General features: G+C 52.4%; 1 long non-coding RNA gene across 1 annotated transcript; it reads right to left on the bottom strand.

Annotated features, from left to right (window-relative positions):
• Window positions 1–14,318: 14,318 nt before the first annotated feature.
• Window positions 14,319–17,656, bottom strand: LOC130679998 (uncharacterized). Its single transcript, XR_008992988.1, has 2 exons — window positions 17,304–17,656; window positions 14,319–15,673 (listed from the first exon to the last, which is right to left on the bottom strand). It is a non-coding gene; the product is annotated as an uncharacterized LOC130679998 (long non-coding RNA).
• Between the last annotated feature and the right edge of the window lie 6,742 nt (window positions 17,657–24,398).

The raw sequence follows: 24,398 nt of genomic DNA, 5'->3' as shown, positions 1-24,398 counted from the left end.
CCTGCGGGGGCGGGGAAGTGGGCGGGGCTTCGGGCCTAGGGATGCGAGGCAGGGGCTGCGGGGGCGGGGCCGGGGCCTGAGGGCCGGGGGGCCAGCCGAGCTGGAGGGTACGGGGCGGAGCCTGCGGGGCCTGGGGGCGCGGCGCGGGCGGGGCCTGCAGGGACGGAGCCCGTCCCCTCCGGGTTTTAGGCCGCTTCCCCGGCCCGCGCAGACTCACCGCCTCCTAGCCCACCACCCCGCAACTTCGGTGGCGCGCTCGGCCGGGATCCAGCCGCCAGCTTCGCCCGTGCCTGATCTGTGGCCTTTGAACCCGTCACTGTCCGCTGCGTATTCGGTCGGGCCCCCGCTTCTCTGTTGGCCGCGCGGCCCCGGGCCCCGCCTCCCGGCTCGGCTCTGACCCGCGCCCCTGCCTACGCACTGAGGGCGCCCTGAGCCGCCGGAGCGCGCGTCTGGGCCTTCCCGGGGAGGCCCGCACTCCACCTCGGGCCTCAGAGGCCACCCCCAGGTGCCCCGAGTCTGGGAACTCGGTCCGGCTGGCCCTCCAAGCCCGCCCAGTACGTGGTGCGTGGGGCAAGGCGCGCGCCAGCCAGGCGCAGAGCTGGGCGCCGTAGGGCCGCCCTGGAGGTTGGGAGGCATGGAGGGTAGCGGGCTCGAGCTCGGTGGGGTGCAAAGGTCCCGCGGCAGACCTGGTGGGATAGGGTTGGAGATAGCCCAGTGAGGGTGGTGGCGCGGTCCCGGGACCTCCTGCCAGGTGGAACGGAAAGTGACCTGAAAGTAACCCGTGACCAGCAGCGGGTAGGATCAGGGAGGGGCCAGCCGGTAAACGGAGGGTGATTCCTGATCACCGAGGGCCTCACGGTCCACGTGCCATTTGAAGGGAGGGGAGGATTCTGGAGCTGCCGGCCAGCCACGTGTCATCCGGGCCGCTGGCTTCACCTTTGGACAATGAGCCTCTCCCAGAAGCGGGCCCAGGCCCAGGTGGGGGAAGTCTGGGGCCCTAAGTAGGTTGCTTCACACCGTCGGGATTTGATTTCCACAGCGGGAAGGGGTAGGGCCCCAAGAAGCCGTCCCTCCCCGTCCAGGCTCCAGCTCTCCGCCCTTGCTGTTTGCTCGCGACTCTTTCTCTTTCCAAATGTGTGCATCCCTGTCACTCAGGCCTCAGCCCCCTCTCATGACCCCCTCCGTCCATTCACCCTTTTATTCAACCTACCGCCCTCCAAGACCTCCTGGACACACAGGGAAAAAGAAGCTGATGCAGCCACTTTTCTCAGTTGTCACTAGTAGCTGCTTTTTACTATGCCTGGCACCCTGGGGTGCTCAGAACACACCACTTATAGTAATAGAGACATAGGTGACGTGGCAGCATGTCGTGGGGCGGTCCAGGCCCCAGGGGAGAAGCAGAAGCTTTCTGGGAGGGGGCGGCCCTCAAAAGAGGATTCAGCTGAGCCGAGGCCAGGGCCAGATTTCAGGTGAGAGATCCTGTGCAGGCAAAGGTGGGGAGGCTGGAGGAAGTAGTGAGCCTGGCAGAAGGGACATGGGCTGGAGTTTCTGCAGTTGGACTGCTTCTTGGCTACCCCACCATGTCTTCCTTCCCCTGGCCTTCTGTCACCCATCTGTATTCAGCTGGGGAACTGTGGAGACAGAGCCCGGAGTCTTCAGGGAAGGCTTCCTGGAGGAGGTGACATCTGAACCCTGAGAGATGAGTGAGTCCGGGGGATTAAGCTGAGCCAGGTGGTGGCAGGGGTGAGCAAGGAGAGGACAGCAGGACTGGGAGGCTGACCAGCCCCCATCCAGGTGGAAGATGTTCTACTGCTGATTTTGGAGGAGGAGGAAGGGGCCATGAGCCAAGGAACGCGGGCGACCTCTAGAAGCTGGAGACGGTAAGGAAACCCACTCTCCCTAGAGCTGCAGAAGGAACTCAGACCTGCATACACCCCAATTTTAGCACAGGGACCCACGACAAGCTCTGACCTCCAGAGCTATCAGATACCGAATATGTGTTAAGTTTGCCATGATTCGTTACTGTGGCCCTGGGAGACTCATACAGACCCCCCGGCCTGCTAGGGTCCTGCCCGCACTGCCATCCCCTCCCATCTTGACCCCATCAAGCCCTCCCCGCCAAAGCCATCTCGATCCTGTCCCCAAGTTGCTGCATCCGAATGTCCTGAGTCAGGGCTTGGGGAGGGGACAGGACAGGGATAGGGGCAGTGGAGAGCCCTATGTTGTGCCCTCTGCCTGTGTGTCCACAGGGCCACTTCTCTCGCCCTTGGGGGGCTTTAGAGAAAGCCCACCCTGCCCCTGCCATCCGACCATCCCCGCCCCAGCTCTGTCTCCTCAGTCCTACCCGCTTTGGGCCCTGTATTTACCTGATCACTGACTACCCCCACCCCGGAGAGTGTCTCCCCGACCCCAAGGGCAGGGGGTCTGCTTTGATACCCCTGTGACCCTAACACTTACAATAGGGCCTGGTACACAATGGATGCCTGTGTGTCTGTCTGTCTGGGTGCCTATAGGTGTATGTGTGTATGTGTATGTGTGGCTGTCTGTCTGTGGGAGTGTCTATGTACGTGTCTGAGTCTCCACGTCCTCTGCCGAGCAGGCACTGAGTCTAGACTCTTCTCCCCAAGCAGCCCCACCTCTCCACCCTGCTGCTTCCCTCCTGCCAGGGCCTTCTGGCTGCCAGGGCAGCAGGCTAACTGGTTTGAGTGGGTGATGCCAGCCAGCCAGCCTGCATTTCCTGGCTACTGGGTGGGGGAAAAGCGTGACCAGGTTGGTGCCAGATGCTGTGCTGAGAGCATTGCAGACATGAGCTTGTCCAGTGGTGTCTGTGACGCAAATGCATTTGACATTCCCATTTGCCGGGTGAGCGCACAAGCCCAGAGTGGGGCAGGAAGCCACCCCAGGCCACACAGCCAGGGGGAGGAGGCCCCTTGCAACCCAGCCCCTCCCGAAGGCTTGTTCTCTGTCAGCCTCAGCTTTCTCTCCCTCTGCTGTGTTGGGGCTGTGGGGTACCAGGCTCGGGGCACAGAGGACCCCCCACTCCTTACCTTCTCTCACCCAAGCAGACTCAGATCCCTGGCTTGCAACGTCCACACTCATCCATCTGTGCAACTAATTAATAAATACCCTGGGCCGGGAGGTACTGTGACCACCAGTCCAGTGTGCCTGGGACTCCAGGCCTCCTGTTGGGGCGGTCCTGAGCACACTGTGACAGTTTGTCATCCTACTGGGAGGTGAGGTGACTCACTGGGACACCGCTGGGACAGCAGCCTCCATGCGAGTGACCCAAGACACCATTCCCAACCCTAGATTAGATTAGAAAAAATCTAGGGAGTTTTATCTTTAAGGGTTTTTAAAATAGGAGCTAATGTCCGATGCTTGTTGCAATGTTTTGGAACAGTTCATACATAACATTCAAAAGCTGTGTGAGGGTTTTAGGGTGGAGGGAAGATTCCTCCAGCCCCATCTCCCAGGCTGCAGCTCTACCCCCGGAGGCTCCGTAAGTGGCTTCGTACACCTTATACATTCTTGCGCACCTTTTGTATGAGGTCCCTCATAGCAGTGGAATCATACAGCATTTCTCCCTTTGTGTCTGGCTTACTTCACTTGGCATGTTTTTAAGGTTAATCCGTGTTGTACCATGTATCAGAGCTTTGTTCTTTTCTATGGCTGAGTAATATTCCACGGAATGGATGGACCACATTTTATTTATCCTGTCATCTGTTGAGGAACACTTGGTTGCTTCCACTCTCTGGCTCGTGTGAATTGTGAACATGGATGCACAGATATTTCTTTGACACCCCGCTTCTAATTCTGTAGGGTACAGACCCAGAAGAGGAATCACTGCATGATATGCTAGTTCTCTATCGAGGAAGCCAGAATTTGTTTTTTAACTTAATATTCCAAGGAGCTCTGCAATATTAACACACAAAAGAACCCCCCCTTTTTTTTTTGAAAGGGAAGTGTTTCATTTATTTATTTATTTTGGTTAAAACTTTAAGGATAGAATTCACACCTGCTGTCCAATTCCCCAATTTACAGTGTTCAAGCCAAGATGTTTTAATATAGTCACAGAGTTGGACAGCTTATCAACACCTTGTTCTTTTTAAGGAAACCAGTCCCTTATCAATAGACAAGGTTGCTTCTAATCTAAGCAACAATGTAATGAATAATCTGGCGCAGAGATAATGTCAAGACAGTGTGAATAGATCTCCATAAATTCCTGGAAGTAGAATTCTGGTCAGAAGGCATAAATGGGTATAATTTTGATAGCTATTGCCAAGTTCCCCACCCTTCACAGTAGCAGTGCTATCAAACTTTGCTCATCTGAGATGTTACAAATGATGCACCTCTACTTTGCATTTTTTATGAGGCTGAACAACTCCCTAGTCTTTAAAGCGTGGATCTCATTTCTTTTCCCAGAAAAAAAAATGTCTTTTAGTTGTCAGACTTTTAAAAAAATGATCTATAGAGGCTCTTTTAAAAAATATTTTGGTGAAATACACCTAGAAGTTCTTTTTTAACACTAAGAAAATTACTTCTTATTCTCTGATACGAGCTGCAATACCACCCCCCACATACTTGGTTGTATTTTTATCTTGTTTCTATCTTTTTTTCCCACATGTCTATTTGGATCTTTAGAAAGTTGGACTTACCTATTTCTTGTGTGGCTTTTATGTTTTTTTTCTTAGAAAGGCTTTACCTACTTCCCAAATTTTTATTTTTAAAAGGCCTCTCATGTTTGTTTCCTAGTACTTTTATGATTTCATTTTTCTCATCTACCAGAAATTTATGAGGTAAGGTGTGAGGTAGGGAATCCACCTTTAATTCTACCAGTTAAGTGAACAGTCTACACTGCATCATCCAACTTTTAGTTGTGCAGTTTGGGGAGCTCCCTAAGACTGTCAGGTCCCCAAGTAGGGTAGTCTTCAGGTATGAAAGGAAGCTGGCATTGTCAGTGCGATGATTTAGGAAGTCAGTCCCCACCTGAACCCTCCAGGTTTGTCTGCCACTGCACCCAGGGAGTGTGGCTTTTTTCTTTCTTCTTCCTGTTCGGATCAGTCATTCTCTGGTTGTGGGATGTTGTAAACATCCCCCCCACCCGCTACCCCCACCCCCACCCCCGCCAAAACAATCTTGTAAGGTCACTGATCACTGAATTTAAGGCCCTTGCTACTCCAGTAGGACCCCACCTTGACCTGAGCCTGGCTGCAAAGGCCCTACTTCCAAATAGGGTCACAGGCCCAGGTCCTGGGGGGAGGACTTCACCGATTCAGTATTCTCCAAGCATTTTGTGTTTTGTTTCCTTTGTGTGTGTGAATCTGTTTTCCCCAAAAACGACTCTTTCCAGAATCCCATTAAAATATTACATGTGAATTATTAAACACAAATGGGAGCGGGCATGCCCCCCCCTCCAAAAAACCCTCGGTGAATTCTTTTCTTTGGTTTGTTGCGAGAATTGGCCTGTAATTTCGGTTATCGCTCACATGGTGTTAGCTGTGAAGTAGAATGAACTCCTTGTCATAATCCGTGCTCTGTTTTTCAAAGAAACAGTTCCTCGCAGTGAAGCCTTTGGTTCCTGCTCCGGGCTTTGGGTGCCCATGCTAATTGGAGGGGCTTTTCTCTGGGACCAGTGAGCTGCAGCTAACCAGGAGGCCCCTCGGTAATTCTGGGTCAGTGTGTGGGTGAGGACAGGATGTTCAAGGCGTGGGTAGGGGATTCGGGTGACCTTCCCAAGGGGCGAATGTCCCTCAGCTGAAGGGGCAGGGGGGCAGGGATGCTGGGCCGGGGCAGACAGGGGGTCCACTGAAACAGAAGCACAGAGTGACCTGAGGGGGCAGCCTGAGGGAGACTGTCCGTCCGTTCAGGCCTGGGGGCCTGCGGCTCAGACTTCGGGGAGCCACATCCGGGTTTTTGTAGGACAGTGCCACGCTCTGATTTGCAATCAAAAGGCTCACCAGGGATGCAGTGTGGGAGGGAGGTGCACGGAGAAAACAGTGAAAGGGGTCTCTGTCATCTGACGGGGACTGAGGGGGCCCGGGGGAGGGGAGGAAACAGGGAGGTCCCCCGGTGGGTCTGGACTGTGCACCTAGCGTGATGCCCCTCTCTGGCTAGGTGGCCCCAGGGCATGGCACATTCGGAGGGAAGGGGCTGGGTCGGACCGGAGAAGTCCAGATGTCTGTGGAAGGCATGCACCGGCAGCTCGGTGTGTCTGTCTGAGCTGGAGGGGCAGTGTCCCCGCTGTCAGCCCAGGGGACGGGCGTGGGATGGTAGGAGGCCCCATGGGTGAGAGCCCCCGTGCCTGAGGACAGAGGAGGGGTCATGGGAAGAGCCTAGGCCACTCCCTACAGGCGGCTGCCCTGGCCCCCCACTGCGTCGGAGCAGGGGAGGCCCCTGAGCTGCTTTGCTGGATTGGTGGGACTGAAGGGCAGCAGTTGGAAGGCCGACTCCGACCTAGAACTTGGCCTCTAGACCACGGGGCAGGGGCAGCATGGGGGCCATCAGGGAGGGGGAGCGACGAGGAGAGAACACTGGAGATCAGCCATTTCTCCAACACAGGGCATGTCCTCCCGTGCTGCTCTTAAAAATGACAACAGTCACAAACTGTCACAGGGCACGTATGTGCCAGACAGCTTTAGATGAACTCATCGGATCCCTCAACAGCCCTGTGAGCGTGCTGCGCATCCTGTCACGGGTGAGGACGCCGAGGCACAGGGCACTGGCCAAGGTCGCACAGCCTGTGAGCGGCCGAGCTGGCGCTGGAACCACGGTGCCTATTTCCGCTCTCCGGACAGTGGATGGGTGGCTGCTGGAGCCCCGCGTCTGTGCGAGGCTAGTGGCCCTGAAGGGAGCCGCCTGGTGTCTGTTCCAGCGGGGATATGGGAGGCGGAGTCTCCCAGACGTGTGCAGGAGCCCTGGGGGTGCGAGCCGGAGATGGGACTCGCTTAGCCCCCCATCCCTGCGACCTCCCCACCTGCCCGGACTTGCGCTCCCACAGCCGCTGCGGAATGGGGGCGGGGGACAGTCGTCTGGAGGTGGGTGGTGGGCGGCGGGGGTCAACTGGACAGGCAGAGCTGGGGGGAGAGGGGTGGGGGTGCTGGGCTGGGGGGAGGGCGGGGGTGCGGGCAGACACTGGCGGAAAGAGGCGGGCAGTCACGCTCAGGACCTTTGGGGGCCCTGCCTTCTCCTCCACCGGGGGAGACGGCGGTGGCCTTTGTGGAAGCCTGGGGTTTCTGTTTTTCCCAGCCCAGGTATCCCCTGGAGTGGCTCTGAGGGTAGGGGCTTCCCCCGAGAACAGGACGCTGGGGTCGGCACCTAAGCATGTTTGCATATTACTCAAAGCCTTTCCTTTTGTCTTTTACATTAAAAAAATCAACCATGGGCTAAAAGCCCCCTAGACCCGAGTGGGAGCAGAGGGAAGGATCTGAGGTCGGGGAGCCCTCCGGAGCAGAGGCCCTGGAGCGGGACCGCAGAGTCCAGAGCGTGTCAGGGTGGTCAGGCCGCGGACAGCGGGCGCAAAAGCCTCGAGGTTTGAACCCGCATGTTTTGGACTGAAGGTCAACTGAATGGTGCAAGGGCAGCGAGGGTGGGCAGAGACGACACTGCATAAGAAGCAGGGTTGGTGCCAAGAAAGTCCATAAAGACTTGGGATTTATCTGGGGGCAATAGGGAGCCTGGAAGGGTTTAGATCAGGGAGGGACACGGAGTTAATTCTGTTTCCGAGATCCCCTGGGTGCTGTCCGGACGACGGGCTGGGGAGAGGGGAGAGAGACAGGGGCAGAGCTAAGAAGGCCTAAAGAGGGCACTGGGGTGGAAGGAAGGGGGGAGAGTTTTAACTTTCAGAACATTTATTCAAATCTAGCACATGTACAGAAAAGCATGGGCAAGTCCCAAACGTAAGGGCGCCGAGTTTCACGAGGTGAACATAATTGTGTAGCCAGCACCCAGGTCAAGAGCAGAAAGCCCACAGCCCCTAGGGGCCCCCGCTGGGCCACCTCCCTGTCCCTCCCACCCACGGTAACCCCCAACTTGACTGACTAGCATTGAATCACTCAGTGTGTTATTTGGACTTGATATAAACAGAAGCAGGCAGGATACCCCCATCCGCCTGGCCACTCTTGCACTGCATGAGGTGGGTGGGTTTCATCTGTACTGTTCTAAGCTGCCGTCAAGGTGCTCGTGGCTGGAGAGTGGAGTTTCTCACCACTGCTGACATTTAGGGCTGAATAATCCTTTGTGGTCCCACCCCCTGGAGCACCTGGCTTCTCCCCATGGCATGCCCGCAGCGCATCCTTCCAAGTTGTGATGATCAAAAATGTCTCCAGACATTGTCAAATGTCCCCTTAGGGGCAAAAATCACCCCCGGTTGAGAATCATTGCAACATAGACTTCTGTTTTGTGAAGTCAAATGCAAAGTAGTCTTTTTTGTGAAGTCAAAAAACCCATCCTTGTGTTGAGAGCATTTACGTGGTTTCTAGTTTGGGGCTGTTGAAAGCAGAGGTGTGGTGAACGTTCTTGCAGGTGTTTCAGTGAGTGTAAGTGTACGTTTCCTTTGAGTTTCCTCTTTGGAGTCATAGGGTAGGTGTTTATTCAGCACTGTGGAGACTGCCAAAGAGTTTTCCAAAGTGGTTTGTCATTTGACACTCCCACCAACGGCATAGAAGCATGACTTGGTATTGTCTTTCTGACGTTCGCTGTTCCGGTAGGTGTGGCGTGGCATGGCATTGTGGTTTTACTGTGCATTCCCTGGTGACTTGTGAGGTCAAACATCTATTTGGAGATGAGGTCAAATAGCTATTTGGAGATGACCCCTTTTGTGAAAAGCTCACTTTCCCTTTGGGGTTTCCGCTTTTTTTCTTGTTAATTTTCAGGAACTCTTTATATATGATGGACACAAGTCCTTTGTCAGATGTTTCTACAGCAGACATTTTGGAAGAAGTTTTAGGAGGCATTCCGGAGGTAAAGCCAACAGGTCTAGGTGACTGACTGGGTGGAGAGGGAGACAATGGAGAATGATGTACCCATCGTTGGCTGAGTGTCAGGGTGACTGATGCGGCCACTGCTGAGGTGGGGTCATAGGAGGACCCGCAATTAAGGAAAGTGCCGAGGGTTCGCTAGAATTCGCCCTGGGTTTCCATGGACAGGGTGGGGCTCCACAGGAAAGGGTCCCTGGGTGGGCTGCAGACCCTGGAAATTGTTGCAAGAAACGCAGCCTTGGGCATTTTTGTGAGCATCTGGAAACTTTCAGCAAATCCAGACATGCCAGCCCTTGATTCAGAGCACAAAACACCACAGGGACCCTGAGGACAGCTGAAGATCTGACAACAGGGTTTTCTTTTCCGGCAATGAAAAAAATGGACTTGCCCTTTACGCGGCTCTGTGAATTTTAACACGTGCACAGGTTTGCGTCACCACCACAGGCAGGATGCAGAACAATTCCATCACCCAATTCCCCCAAGATTCCCTCCCACAGCCCCTTCAAAGTCTCAGCCCCCTCTCTCCCCCAGCCCCTGGCAGCTACTGATTCTTTCATTGTCTCCAGAGTTTTGTCTTTTCCAGAATGTCCTAGGGTTTGGAATCATACCGTGTGTAGACTTTTCAGATTGTCTTGTTTCACTTAACAAGCATTTCAATTTCCTCCCTGTCTTTTTAAGGTTGATGACTCATTTCTCTTTAGTACTAATATTCAGTTGTCTGGATGTCCCACTGTTTACTGGTCCACGCACCTACCGAAAGACATCTTGGCTGCTTGCAAGTTTTGGCAATTATGAATAAAGCTGTCATAAACATCCGTGTGTGGGTTTTTGTGTGGACATAGCCTTCAACTCTGGGTAAATACCAAAGAGCGTGATTGGCTGGATCCCATCGTAAGAATAGGTTTAGTTTTGTAAGTAACACAACTCCCAGAGTGGCTGGACCGTTTTGCATTCTCACCAGTGGTAAATGTCAGTTCTTTTGCCCTGTAGGTAACAGGATTCTAAATCACAGAAAAATCTAGAAAAAGAACTGGGTTCCATCTGCATGCAGCTTTTTTTCTTAGATGTTATGAAAACACTTTCCAAACAGTTTTAAAAAAATCTTTATCATTAGAAATATCCATATTGTTGAAAATGGGAGAAACACTTTTAAATGACTACAGAATAGATTTTATCATGTCGTTCTGGAGTCTCCTTAGCTGTGCACCTTGGGCTTTATGCTATTATGAGAACGCCACCATGAGTAAATGTTTGCCTGGTTCTCATATTTCTCCAGAATGAATTCTCAGAAGTGAAAGTACTGGCTTGAAAAAGATAAACATTTTATGATTCTTGCTCTACATTGCCAAATGCTGTCCGGAAGGCTATAATTTTGTGGAAAGCAACAAGTTAAGGCAAGATTCTGTAATTTTAAAAAAAGTCGCTATTAAAATAGACAAAAAAAGTTTCATTTTTAAGCAGCAGTTGGTGTCTTCGAGTATTCGTGAGCCTGAATGAGGGGTCTCAACATGGCTGGCTTCCCTGGCTCACCAGGAATATTTGTGATTTCCCGGTTTGCTGGCTTTTCCATCTCTTGGTTGGAATATTACTACAAATTGATTCATGTAAGCTTAAAGACGGACACGAGGACATTCCTTTCCCGTTTGTCACTGCTCTTAAGCTTAGGAAGAGCTTTGAAATCACAGAGCTTTGCAATTCTTTTACTCTTACTTCTGTTTTCTTCTAGTCCCGTGCATGTGCGTAGTTTGCTTTTTAGATACTTAGCTCTCCAGGTCATCTTTGTATTTGTTAGCTATTGCTGCAAAGCAAGTCACCCCAAAATGTAGTGGCTGGAAACAGCAATAGAACAGTCATTATCTTTCCAATAGTCTGCGGATCAGGAACTCAGGAGTGGCTGGGCCAGGAGGTTGTAGCCCAGGCTTCCTCGGTGGGTGGGGGCGGTTGCGGTCAGATGTCATAAAAGGCTTGGCTGAATTCATTTTGAAGGTGGCTCGCTCACGTGGCTGGCAAGTTGGTGCTGGCTGTGGGTGGGATGCCTCAGCATTGCAGCATATGGGCCTCTCTCCACAGCCTGGCTGGCTTCCACCAGACCGAGCAGTTCAGAAGACCAGGAGTGGTCAGACCACAGCCCCTGGGATAAACCGGCCCACTGTCAGCTTTGTAAGCTTCTGTTGGCACACAACCAGGCCTGTGTATTCACACATTTGCTGTGGCTGTTTTTATGCTGCGACAGCAGGTCAAGTCATTGTGACAGGCAGGGTATGGCTCGTGAAGCATAACATTTTTACTATCTAGCCTTTTACAGGAAGAAGGTGCAGAGCCCTGCAAATGACCAAGGAGCAGCCGTGCCTTGCAAGTCCCACACTGTCCTTTTACATAATGTCCTTGGCCACAAAGGTCACCCACCTCTGACGTGGCATGGGTGGGGGACTCGACTATCAGGAGGTGAGGGTTGCAGCAGGTCATCTGGGAGGCAGACTGTCACACCCCTGCAATTTGTTTGCAGGTATTTTTTCAAAGATGCTTTGCTGCCTGATACTCATTTTCCCTTCTTCATTACTAAAAAAAAATTGATTTTGTCTGGAGCAGCAACATGCTCAGTTTAAAACACAACTGTCCCCAGATTCCCTTGTAGCTAGAAGTGACCGTGTGACCTGTTTGTGGCCAGTGAGATGTAAGTGGACATGGATGGTTGGGCCTCTGAAGAGCTACTGTTTTTTTTTCTGATGAGAGCGGAAAACTCTGCCATTCCTACCTTTTTTACATATAATCCTTCCCTTTTCCCACTGCCTGGAGGATGGTCATAATGGCTGGAAGCACAGCAGCCATCTTGAGATCTGAGGACAACAGCCACATATCTAAGGATGATGATGTAAAAACATGGAAGGAGTCTAGGTGCCAGCCGGCACTGTAGGGGGAGCACAGAAATGCTGGGCTCCTCACGTTCAGACTTCATGTTATGTGAGGAATACCAAAATGTTGCCTAATGCCACGTTTCAGTCACAGATTTTTTTTTTTTGGTCATGTATGGCTAAATGCAATCCTAAAGTGGTTCTGAGGTAGTATGAGATAAGGATCTTTCCCCAACCCCTCAACAGTGAACTGATTTTTTTTGTTTTTTTGTTTTTTTACTGACCTGTGATACCAACTTAGTGATGCAAAAAATTACACAGATGCACCAACATGCATGCAAGACTTTCTTGGTCCATGACTCTGTCTCAGAGCTTATCGTGAGAGCAATGGTGTTTTGATCATTCTAGCCGTACGATGTGCTTTCACAACCATGAAGGCCTCCTTCCTTCTCTTAACTGTGTTACCCTTCTCTTCACCTCTTCAGCCTTCCCTGAACTTCCGAGGTGATTTTGTCAGCTCCCCACCACATCTTCGGACCGTCTGGTATTTCAGGACAGCTTGTTAGGTGTGGTGCCGGTCAGCTGTCACTTTCTATCGTTGATTTTATTTTCTAGGCTAGTTACAGGGTCTGCACTGGATCTTGCCAGACCCTGGGCTAAAGGCTACCCACCACTGTCTTGTTTCGTTTATACAGTGCTCGCCAGATGAAGGTACTGTTATTTCCTCCATTTGTCAGATGTGGCCACTGAGGCTCAGAGCAGCTCCCTAAGTTGTCCACTGTCATGAAGCTAAAAGAGGGCTAGCAGCATGGTTCAGATGTGGACATGCAATGCTGAAGGTTGTTTGAACTCCTACACGGTCCTGCCTTCTGTTCCATGTGTCCATACCCTGGAAAGGCACTGGTCTCACTGACAGTCAACTCAGGGGGTGGCAGACAGCCTCACCCGGTCATGAGAAGCCACTGAGGCCCCTGCTCTGTACCTTCCCCCACCTTTTGTTTCTAGCTTCCCAGAGGAAAACTGAGGCAGCCCTGGCAGCAAATTCCCAGGAAGGAATCCAGCATGTTCCTGGGCAGAGGGAAAAGCCGGGACCCACCAGGAAGGAATCTGTTACCTAAGGGCACAATGCCCAGAATCCCCCCAGCTGCAGAGCCCCCGGTGTAAGAGGGCTTTCCCCAACCCCAGACTCCCACTTCCTGTGACCTGTACCCACTGATGTGCCTGCAGCCCCTCACCTCTCTGCCCCTTTTAACCTCATCGCTGCTTTGCCCACGCCCTCTGAACAAAGCAGCTGCAAACACGCGCGTTTAACGCATTCACAGACATCAGTGGAGCAGCTACTGTGTGCAAGGCCCGTGCTGGGGAGTCAGCGACGACGAGCAAGAGCACATGTGTCAAGCGCTCTCTGCCACCGCTCTCCAACTCGAGCTGGCTGAGTCCGGATCGTTCCACCAACCCATCCATCAGTGGGCGCGCCCTGCGGACTCGGGAACCCCCTGAGGGAGTCGCTGTTGGCAGGTCCGCTGACTGCCTGTCGGGTCCAGTTTGACGGTGCAATATAATGAATCATAGGAAATACGTATCTCCCAGGTGTATGTGGTCCTCATCCACGGTCCCTGAAAACACTGCAGGGTCCTAAAGGTGAAAGGGTGTCTTGTCACATGAGCGAGAGACTTTTCTCACAAACCCCCTGCGAAGAGCTTGCTGTTCTCTGCCTGCTCAGGTCCATTGGATCCTGCTTCTCAGTCGGAGAGGGCTTCCCTACAGCTCCGCGAGGGCAGAAGCTCCTTTATTTGGGACCTTGCCCTGTGTCTCTCCTCACCTGGCTGTTAACTGGTGTCCTTTACAGTATCCTTTATTAAACTGGTAAGCGGAAGTGTTTTCCTGAGTTCTGGGAGCCACGCTAGCAAATTAATTGACCCCAAGGGGGAGGTCATGGGAACCTCCAATCTGTAGCCCGTGGATCAGAAGCACAGGGAACAGTCTGGGGCTTGCGACCGGCGTCTGGAGTGGGGGGTGGAGGGCAGTCCTGTAGGACGGAGCCCTTCACCTGGGGATCTGGCGCTGTCTCTGGGCAGAGAGCGTCAGAATTGAGTTCTCGGACACCCTGCTGGTGTTCGAGAATTGCTTGGTGGTGTGTGTGGGAAGACCCCCTCGCACGTACTTAAACACACTGGAATCAGGTCCAGCAACCTGAATGGAGTTGTACTATTACTGCTGGGTATAATACTGTTACTGTTGCATATTTCTGTAGGAAAAGAACACATAGCAGATGGCCAGCCCTGGGTTCCCCAAGGGCCTCAGACCCTGGCATCACCTGGCTTTCAGCACCCACCCAGTGCACGGAGATCAGGTCTCACCCTGTACCTGGGGTTGTTCACTAGAAAGTGCCTGGCACCCCGCAGGTGCTCAACGCACCCAGTACTTGTCCTGAAACATCCCAACAGTTTTCTGAAAAATCCTGTGTTCTGAAAACTCACACTCGGAAACATTATGTTATTTATATATTTATTAGAATAGAAATAATACATTGTTTCTATTACAATGGGGTAGCAATAATAATGACATTTGTCGGTCCCCTCTCTGCCTCTGACCAGCGGATAAGGGAGGAGACATGATGACACATCGAAGATCAGAAAGGGCCAGCCAGGGGACTGAAGGTGTCACAGCACAAGAGTAACGCCGAAAAGGCACTCTTCATATTTATTGAGCAAATGAACCAAACATCCAAAGAATTTTGAGTAGGGGGTTCAACACATGATCAGCACACAATCATGATCTGACCTTGAGTCTAGCCCTAGGGCATCATGCTCCTCAAGGACTCCAAAACCATGTGAGGGCGGTCACGGGTTGTAGGAACTGTTTTATCTTTACTCATTTTGTTATTGTTCATGCAAAAGGAGTTGTAGGAGAAACAATCAGGTCATATGCATTTGTACATTTGATTTCTATCAGAAATCACTGGGGAAAAAATAGGGTTGAGAGAGGGCACAGCAAGAAAACCCACAGCAATCTGTGCCCAGAGCACTAACAAAACCGGCTGGCATCCTGATCAAGCTATCCTGTGGGAATGTCTCCCGGCATCTGGGCCAGGCTTTCCTCTCCAGGATGAAACACGGGGTGCCTGCCTCCTCCTCTGAGAAGAAAACATTCACTCCGAAGACACTTTAACCCAGTTCAAATCTGATCCACGCTGGGGATGTCATCATGAATTTATTGCTTGAAACTAGGGCAAAACGCCTTTGCATGATCATCACCTGAACTTGGAACTTCCCCAGGCAAAGAGAGCAGGCGCAGAGGCTCCCGAAGCCTTACATCAGCCACAGGGCCCAGCCGCTAAGTCACCCCAAAGGAAGGTGTTTTTCTTCTCAGATAAGATTTTGTATCTACCATTAAGGTGTTCCCTATTTACAAAAAAGTGCTAGGAAGAAAAACCCCGTGTGGACCAGCACTTCTGGGTTATTTCAACACCTCCCCACTCTTCGTCATTGCAAACCGGGTGATTTACCAAAAAAGCACGCGTTGTGGGAAAATGAGCTGTGGTTACTGAATTTGCCAGTGGGGATGGGATGCCCACACGGGATTGCAGAACCTCTTCCTGCTTCTAAGACGTGACCCAACTGCACATAGATGACAGAGAGGTGACGCCATTCCCAGCTGGGCGGTCAGGCGAATTGCTTCCTTGTTTCGTCATCTGTGAGATGCAACACCAAGACCACCATCCCGAGCCCGTGGGCGCGTGCCGGCAGCGTGCACGGGGGCTCCCAGGCCTGTGCTGGGACCTCAGACGGCCCCACCCTTGGTCTCAAGCTCCGCACCTGCTGCCTGGAAATTGTTCTTCCAGCTCTGCTGAGATACAACCGGCAGGGGACATTGTGCAAGTTCAAGGGGTACAATATGTCGATTCGATACATTTATAAATTGCAATATGATTGCCACCAGAGAGGCAGCTGACACCTCCATCCTGTTACATGGTTACCATTTCTTTTTTGGGGTGAGAATATTGAAGGTTTGCTCCCTTAGCAACATTCAAGGATTTGAACAGTAATATTAGCTACAATCATTGTGCCGTGCCTGCGATCCCCAAATTTGCTAATCTTCTAGCTGGAAGTCTGTGCCCTTTGATCAACATCTCCGGTTTCCTCCAGCCCCCAGCCTCTGGTAACCACCTCTCTACCCTCTGTTTTTTTCTAAGTTTGTCTTTTTTATATGCCGTATAGAAGTGAGATACACGGCATCTGTCATTCTCCACCTGACGTCACTTAGCATGATGCCTCCACCTGGAAACTCTTAATCGCTTCACCTTTGAACTTGTGCTTGTTAAGTGAAGAGCGTGGACAATGGAGGCACACAAGTGAGCAGAGGAGCTCAGCTCACAGTGTTTGTGTGATGCCCCATGAACACAGAATTCTCACGGACCCACAACGTGTGCTGGCTCAGCGAGCGTCAACGTGCGTGTGAAGCATTTAGGGTTGAGTAAGCGGACACGCTCACAGCCTCTGGGGTCAATTCCCTCCCTGCAGGTCAGAGCTCGCTTCCAGCTCTGAAAAAGAGCAACATTGTTCCAGAAACAGCAATCAAAAAACCCCATCAGAGCTTCCAATGCCCGGTCCTGTTCCCATAGTTGCCAACTACATATGTGGACAGGGGGGTGACACAGAGCTGGGAAAGAAGGAGCAACTCACGGCTCCCTTTCTGCCCAGCCCAGCCTGTCACCAGGAAGCCGCTGTAGAGCGCCGGTAGGGCGGCACATATCAAGAAGTGACCCTCATGTGCAGCACAGCTGCCGTTCTGGTTAAGAATGAAATACACGCCCAGATGGGCTATGAAATCTGGCTTTTATGTTTGACTTCAGAAGGGTCACCAGGCAATATAAAGGATGGTCAAATTCACTCTCACAATTTAACATTTTAATTGCTTGTTGCTTAGAATGATATGGCAGGTGGAAGACAGAGGAGGGGGGGTCTCTGTTTCCTGTCCTTTTGTTTATCACCAAGGGACCCCACATTTTCATTTCACACCAGTCCCTGCAAATTATAGAGCCTTGCGTCCGACCTGCCCCTCGTGGTGGGGCTGTGAGTGCACATAAAATGCCTGGCCCAGAGCCTGGCCCGGGACAGGGCTTCAGTAAAGATGACCCTCTGCCATCCTCCCCTGCTTCCTCTTCCTCTGTCCGTGCCCCCTGTGTCATCACCTCGCCCACCTCCAGACCCCTGACTGTACCTTCCCCTCCCCATTGGCCAGTCGGGCCTCAGGGACCCCATGACCCCTCTGTCCCTGCCACCTTTGACCCCTCTGCCCATCCCTTCAGGCCACAGCTTGCCAGCACAGTGCCACCCACCTCTCCCTGCCTGCGTCCTCTCAGCCCATAGTCCTACAGCAGCTCCAGGGGCACAGTCTGGGTTGGCTGGGCTCTAACCTTCCCCCTAATCAGCCCCTCTCCCCTTTGCCCACCGAGGGTCACCGCCAATCTCACCGAGCTCCGACGGCCTCTCATCATCTGAAGACCCACAGTGAAAGCCCTTCTCCAGCCTGGTACCCCTCCAGCTGCCCACAGCCCTCATCCCTTTAGCAGCCAGCTGCACGTTCACATCCCGGTCCGAGAGGAGACTGCGCCCTCCCGTGCTGCCACCAGCCCAGGGCTAGCTCACCCAGGGCCTCTGGTTCTCTGCAATCACCAGCAGCCCCTTGGCAGCCCCAGCCTCTTGCAGCACCTGGCATTGACTGGCTGGGCTGTTTGAAATCCTCCTGCCTTAAAACGTGCCCGGCATGTGTTTCACGTGGGTGTGGTTAAGACACGCAGACATGCAGAAATGCCTGTCATGAAAGAGGAAGGCACAGAGCCCCGGGGGCAGGTGGTAGGGCGGGCCACATAGGGAAGCAGTGGGGCTGGGCAGGAGGCCAGGAAGCAAGAGGGAGTGTGGGCAGGAGCTTTACGGGGGTTCCCAGGGGAAAAGCAGGGCAGGACAGGGTAAGATTTACAACTGGCTGGTTTGGATAATTTCAGCCAATTCTGGGGCGTAGGGGCTGTTCTGAGTGGTCTGGTACCTGGCCCTGGTGTGACCAGAGCCGGGGAATATCGACACAGAGTGAAAAGCCTGCTAAATTAATGGAGGTGGTTTTGGATGTGAATTTTGCTTGGCTGGTTTGCATGTGAAAGGCGTGCTCCCCGGGGCTGTTACCTCCAGAAACTGACTAACCCTGGAAAGGTAAGGGCAGGGTTCTGGGATCCGCAAGGCCCCAGCGTGGCAGGGCATCAGAAGACACAGCAGAGCAGGTCATGATAGGCATACTCGCTCACCCGGGGACCCGGCTCACTTCCTCCCCCGTGTGTCTTTCACCTGTGCCCTGGTCCTGAGCCACCACATCCATTCTGCGCCCCTGGTTCCCTCCCAACAACTCATCTCAACGTTGTCCACCCACGCAGGTGAGGGCCCCAGCATCACCCGGGACACCACCATGTCCCTCATCCCCTGCAGCAGGCTGGCCATCCGGCTCTGATGGGTTCTGGCTCCTTAACGTCTCTAGGAAGTTCCGTCTGCTCCACCCCATGGTCTTACCCACCTTCATTCATTCTCTCAGCAGATGCTTAGCAGCCCCTCTGTGCACCAGGCCCTGGGGATCCTGACCCCTGATATCTGTTTCGGGTTTGGGGCCAGCTTCCCGCCTGGTGCTCCTGATTCACCCCACCTCCGTGCCCACCTGCCCCCAGCAGCCAGAGAGATGGCTTTGATAACACACGGGGTGGCCTTGCTCACCACTGCCTACGCTTTCGCTAAGAAGCTCACGCTTCTCAGCTGCTGAACTGGCCTTGGGATGATTCGCTCATCTTTCCTCGTCGTCTTAAGCGCTGTGCCCCACGTACACACAATCCCTGCTTCCTCAGCACACCTGAGCCTCGCCTGTCTCCAGGCCAGTGCCGCCTCCTCTGTCTGCCTCAACGTGCCCTCGTGGTCCTCCCCGGTATCTGATAGGCAAAGAGCAGAGTCTCAGGGGACACGGTGGAGGCAGCCCCGGGGGCAGGTGTCATCAGTCACTGCAGGTGTGACCGGCCCTGGGAAGAGCCTGGTGGGAAGCAGTCAGAATCCGAAGCTATAAAACTGAAATGCACCTGCCCTCGGGCTGGCCGTGAGTCCTAAGGGTGACCTTGGACACACAAGGATATTCACAAGAGGTGATTCCAGGCTGCAACATTCACCGTGGCAATGCCTAAATGCCCATCCATCACGGGTCAAACAAAAACAGTGGCCCCTCCACGAAACGACCCTATGGAGCTGCCACATGGGAGCAGGCGGACCAGGACGTGCAACTTAGAGGCACCGCGCTCTGACCAGCGCTGGTCCTGTGGCTGGGGCCTCTCTTCACATGCACTGAGATGCTCGTCGCATTTAGTTAGATCTGGGAAGTAGGTGCTGTCAGGGGGCTGAATGCCAGTCTCTGAGCTGGGCCACCCCTGACTGAGGGCGACCTCTGAAAGACATCCATCTTCCGTTCAGTCAGAAACAAGGGATGCTTTTGTAAAAACGTGAGCTTTTAGGGGAAGCTGAGGGTAGGGAATCGAGGGACTCTGCCCTGCCTTTCCAACTTTTCTGTAGGCTTCACACCATTCCAAAATAAAAGTTTATAAGAAATAAAAGTACTTCCAAGATGTTTGCACTCCCAGGTTCACAGAGGCATGATTCACAACAGCCAAAAGGTGGGAACAGCCCCAGTGTCCATTGGCAGATGGGTAAGCAAGACGCAGTCCGTCCATACGGTGGAGTGTTGCTCCGCCTTAGCAAGGAAGGACACCCTGACGCCCGCGACAACATGGGTGGACCTTGAGGGCACGGTGCTCAGTGAAATGAACCAGTCACAGAAGGACAGATCCCATCTGACCCCACCCCTAGGAGCCCTACTCAAGGAGACAGAAAGTGGGTGGTGGGGCCAGGGGCTGGAGAGGGGGTGGGAGTGAGTGTTTCATGGGGGCAGAGCTTCCGTTTGGTTGATGTCCTGGAGATGGAGGGGGGGCACGGTTGCACTGCAATATGAATGTACTTAGTGACACAGTGCACTTAAAACATGCCCTTCCTCATGCCCTCGTGCCAGCTCTGTCCCTGGCAGCATCCGTTTGTATTTGCCAATGACATTATCTGCCAGCATACTGGTGGGGGCAGAGTTGGCTGGGGCTACACAGCAGGGCTGGGCCTGGATGGGGCTGACCTCCAAGATATCTGGACGCATGCATCTGGGCCGGTGACCAGATCACAGATGCTTTTATCTCGGCACAGATGCCCCACGACAGAGAAACCTCAGTGTCTGGCCAGCTGCCAACAGAGTGAAGGAGAGAACAGGGCAGGCTGCCTTTCCCAAGGGTGGAAGGTCACCCGGTCAGAGGGTGAGCCAGGGCCCAGGCTGGGAAGGGCAGAGTTTTGCCTGCAAGGACCCCTCTCCCATCCCCACCATCCCTTCATCTCTTCCAGGGCAGATTAAAGAGCATTTTTGCCCGGAAACCAACCCTGAACCACAAAGCCTGGCCTGGGAGTGCCTGGGGTGTGGGAGGTCCCCAGAGACCAGAGAGGCATTGGTTCTGCCTGCCCCCAGCTGGGCCTTGTCAGGTCATGGCAGCAATGATGGCCGTGGTGATAATTAATCGCGACTTAGCTCAGCTCCCCCATGGAAGGGGCAGGAAGCCCCCCGTGATGACATGGGGTGCCTCTAAGTTGCAAAGAGTTGTAAACCCCCCTTCCTGCAGGAGCACACAGGAGCCACAGCTCTGTCAGCTGGGCAGCCACAGGCCAGTGAGTCAACTCCTCTGAACTTCCAGGTTTGCATTTGTGCAAAATGGGGTTGCCTGCAGTGCCGGCTGGTTGTGTGGAGCAGCTTGGGAACTGGGTAATATGTGGAAGGAAGAAAGGCAGTGTCTGGTGCAGAAAAAACACTTCCTGAGTCTCTCTCTCTCTCTTTTTTTTTTTTTGTAGTTGACAGACAATATTACATTCATTTCCGGTGTGTGGCACAAGGCCTCTACATTTGTGCATGTTATGAAATGAAATGAAATAAATGAAAACATGCAGACTCAGATTCCAATAAAAAGCAAAATTGCCACTAGAGACAGGAAGAAACAGGAGGTGAGATAACCCAAAAGCATTATTTTGTATGAATTCCCCCACTCAGATGTGACCTTGAATCCCTATGGGGACCCTGGAGGCAGAGATTACGACTATTTGCATTTTCCAGATGGAGCTCAAGACCCAGAAAGACTGAACCTGAGAGCCGGCAGCTGTACTGTGACAGGAGAGGGATTTCATCCACTCTGCCCACCGCCCCAGACTCAGGGGCCTTTTCCTTCTCCCTGACCAAAGCCCCAGACGTGGAGGGGAGGCCGGGCATCCGGTCCATGAATGGCAGCAGAGGAGCAGCGCCCATCAGGACAGCCTGAGGGGCCACGGCTGGGTCCCCTCATCCAAGCCAGAGTGTTCTGCTTTCTGGGTTCCAGGAAGATGGTTTCCTGTGTCCTACACCCACACATCAACAATGCCAGTGAGCCACAGCCACCCCCCAGTGCCACCAGGTCCTAGTCCATCCAGGCTGGGGCTGCAGGCTAGACCACCTCCAGTTCTCGAGGCCAGTTTGACTGCTGCCTGAGGATTTTTCCCTTAAGGTATCTCCCCAGGATGGAGAGTTCAGCCAGGAGTCCTACAGGCAGCTGGAGGTAACAGATGTGATTTGCAGGAAACAATGGGGACGGATCATCCCGACAAAGTGCCTCCTAAGAGTTGAGAAGTGGAAGCAATCTGAATGTCTATCAGCTGATGAATGGATAATAAAATGTGGTCCATCCTTCCACACAAAGGGCCATTATCCAGCCACAAAAGGTAAGGAAGTGCTGATACACGCTACAACATGCATGAAAAGGTAAGTAAGGAAGTGGATTCTTTGAAAAGACCCGTGGAACAGATGACCCCTCACAAGTTGGTGAAAGAAGCCAGATGTGAGAGTCCCGTTACTGTACGATTCCATTTATGGCGAATGCCCATCCCAGGCAAATCCACAGAGACAGAAGGCAGATCGGTGGCTGCCAGGGACGATGGGAAGAGGGGCATGAGGGGCGACAGCTAAGGCGTATGAGGTCTCTTTGGGGGGATAATGAAAATTTCTGGAATAAGATTGGGATGATGGTTGCACAACCTTGTGATATAGTGAAAACCACTGAATCATATGCATTAAAAGGGATGAACTTTAGGGGCTGTGAATATTTAGCTTAAGAAAAGAAATAAATGAAAACATGCAGATTCTGATTCAAATAAAAAGCAAAATTGCCACTAGAGACAGGAAGAAACCAGAGGTGCGATAAAGCAAAACCACTGGAGTCGATGTAAAACACGTACACGGAGTACAACACCCATCCTGCAGAATCAGGAACAAGGAAAAGGGTACACACCGAACTCTGGGGTGATTGGGATCCTAGAGTGGAAAGGATAAAGGGAATAAGCATTATCCCTCTCATAATCCCACCCCAACCCCCCAACCCCACGGTCACTCTGCCTTCCCCAGACAAGTCACCGACAGAGGGCAATGACCTGAATGATAGCTGACACCAAGAGGGAGCTTCTATTCAGAAAACAGTGAGATGTCATGCCAAAATCCCCAAAACTGGTCAAACTGACCTGTAAGAATTGTTCAGAGCCTTAATTATCCCATTACTAAAGGAAGCAGAAGCGAACGCTCTACGTACTTGTCTGAACAGAGTGGATACAAGGAGCAAAAACAAATACAGGAAGACGGAATGGAGAGAGAAGGAAAGTTGACATGAGTCACATGGGGGGCAGGTAATAAATGGAAATTTAAGGGAAGAAAAGGGAAATGATGATACAAATAAAACAGTAAAAGGAGTTCAAGGAATAAAAGGGGGAAAGGCAATAAATCAATGAAAATATTTATTAGGTAAATAAATAATAAATTGAAAAGGTAAGTAAGAAAGTGGGTTCTTTGAAAAGACCCATGGAACAGATGACCCCTCACAAGCCTGGCTAATTTTTAAAAAAGAGTGGGAACATAAGCAAGTTAAGGGACCCAAAGGAGATAAGGTCTTAGCATAGATGCAAACAGTTAAATAAAGGAATTCTATATGCAACTCCAGGCAACAGTCTGGAAAATCAAGACAAAACAAATGATCTTGGAGAAAAATCCACCTTGTGATCGCTGATCCAAGCGCCTTAGAAATGCAAGTGAAAAATATGGCATTTACATTGCCAAACCCAAGGTCATCAATATTTCAAAAAGCATTAATGAGGTACGCTCCATTCCTTTTCTCTTATGAAGTCTTCAGAATCCGGTGTGTATTTTACACTTCCATCTTGATTCGGACTGGCTGCATTTTAAGCGTTCAATCATCCATCATTATCTGTGGCTTACTGGCCAGCCTGCGGCTCTGGAGACAATGTGTAGGAAGACTTGAGTGCCCCCTAGTGACAGATTTAATTAACTCCACCCTTCTGGAAGCTCAGTCCTCCAATACCAATCAGATGGCAAGACTCCTGCCTAGAACCCTCCATGGCTCCCTGCTGCTGCTGGGTTACAGCCACATTGCCAGGTTTGCCTTTCAAGACCTCTCTCAATCTGAGTCCCGCTCACCTTTCAACAGGCAGGTCCAACACCTCCCCTCAGCCACACGGTCCTTGCCCACCATTCATTCGTTCACTGGTCCACTGACTGGCTCCACAAATGCTCACTGAGGACCTAGGGTTACCCTGGAACGTGTGCATCTTCTGTGAGTTTGCTTGAACTTCTGGGTCCAACAATCTGCGCGTAACCAACTGTCTCCTTGGGCCTCAGTCCTTCCATCTGACCCTGGGCTTCACACCCTCCTTGGTTATTGGTAGGACTCAACATGATAATGAATTAAAGTACCCAGCACACAGTAGGTGCTTAATAGATGTTGACTGAACTAATGACATCCTGGAGGTGTGGGGCACAGGACAGAGAGCTGTAAGCAGCAGCTGGGGGATGGATGGGACCATCAGGGGAGAGGAGCGGGCAGGCGGGCACATACGGGAGCCCCAGAGAGAAAGGTGCAGCCAGAGGGCTAGGGGTGAGTGCCCACCCCGGCACTAATCCATGGACTGATCCTCACCTGGCCCAGGGCTCCCAATCTTCACGGAACCCACGTGTGGTCACCACTGCATGAAAGCTCTTGAAGGCTGCCTGCTGATATTAAAATAGCAAGGACATCCCCATAGATTGCTCCCCATTCCTCTCTTTGCTCCTTATGTTCTGGCTGCTCAGATCCACACAGGACCTTTGCACATGCTGTTCCCTCTCATCAGAATGTTTTTCCCTTCCTTTCCCAAAGTTTAACTCCTCATCTGCCAATCTCATAGCAAGTGTCACCTCCTGAACCCCCAGCCTAAGTCAGGCCCTGGGGCACCAGCTACCTCCCTTCTGTGGCACTTACCACTTCTAGGGTGTGAGTTCCAGGGATCTCTGTTTGCTGCTGTGTCCCTCCTGCCCAGCACCCAGAACAGTGCCTGGTACACAGATGTTCAGAGGAAGGCCCCCAAGACTGATAGAGCGCAGGAAGGCAGGGCCT

This window comes from Manis pentadactyla, chromosome 12 (genome assembly GCF_030020395.1).
Source record: "Manis pentadactyla isolate mManPen7 chromosome 12, mManPen7.hap1, whole genome shotgun sequence".
In the NCBI taxonomy this organism is placed as follows: domain Eukaryota; kingdom Metazoa; phylum Chordata; class Mammalia; order Pholidota; family Manidae; genus Manis; species Manis pentadactyla.
This window is presented reverse-complemented; position numbering and strand designations above follow the sequence as displayed.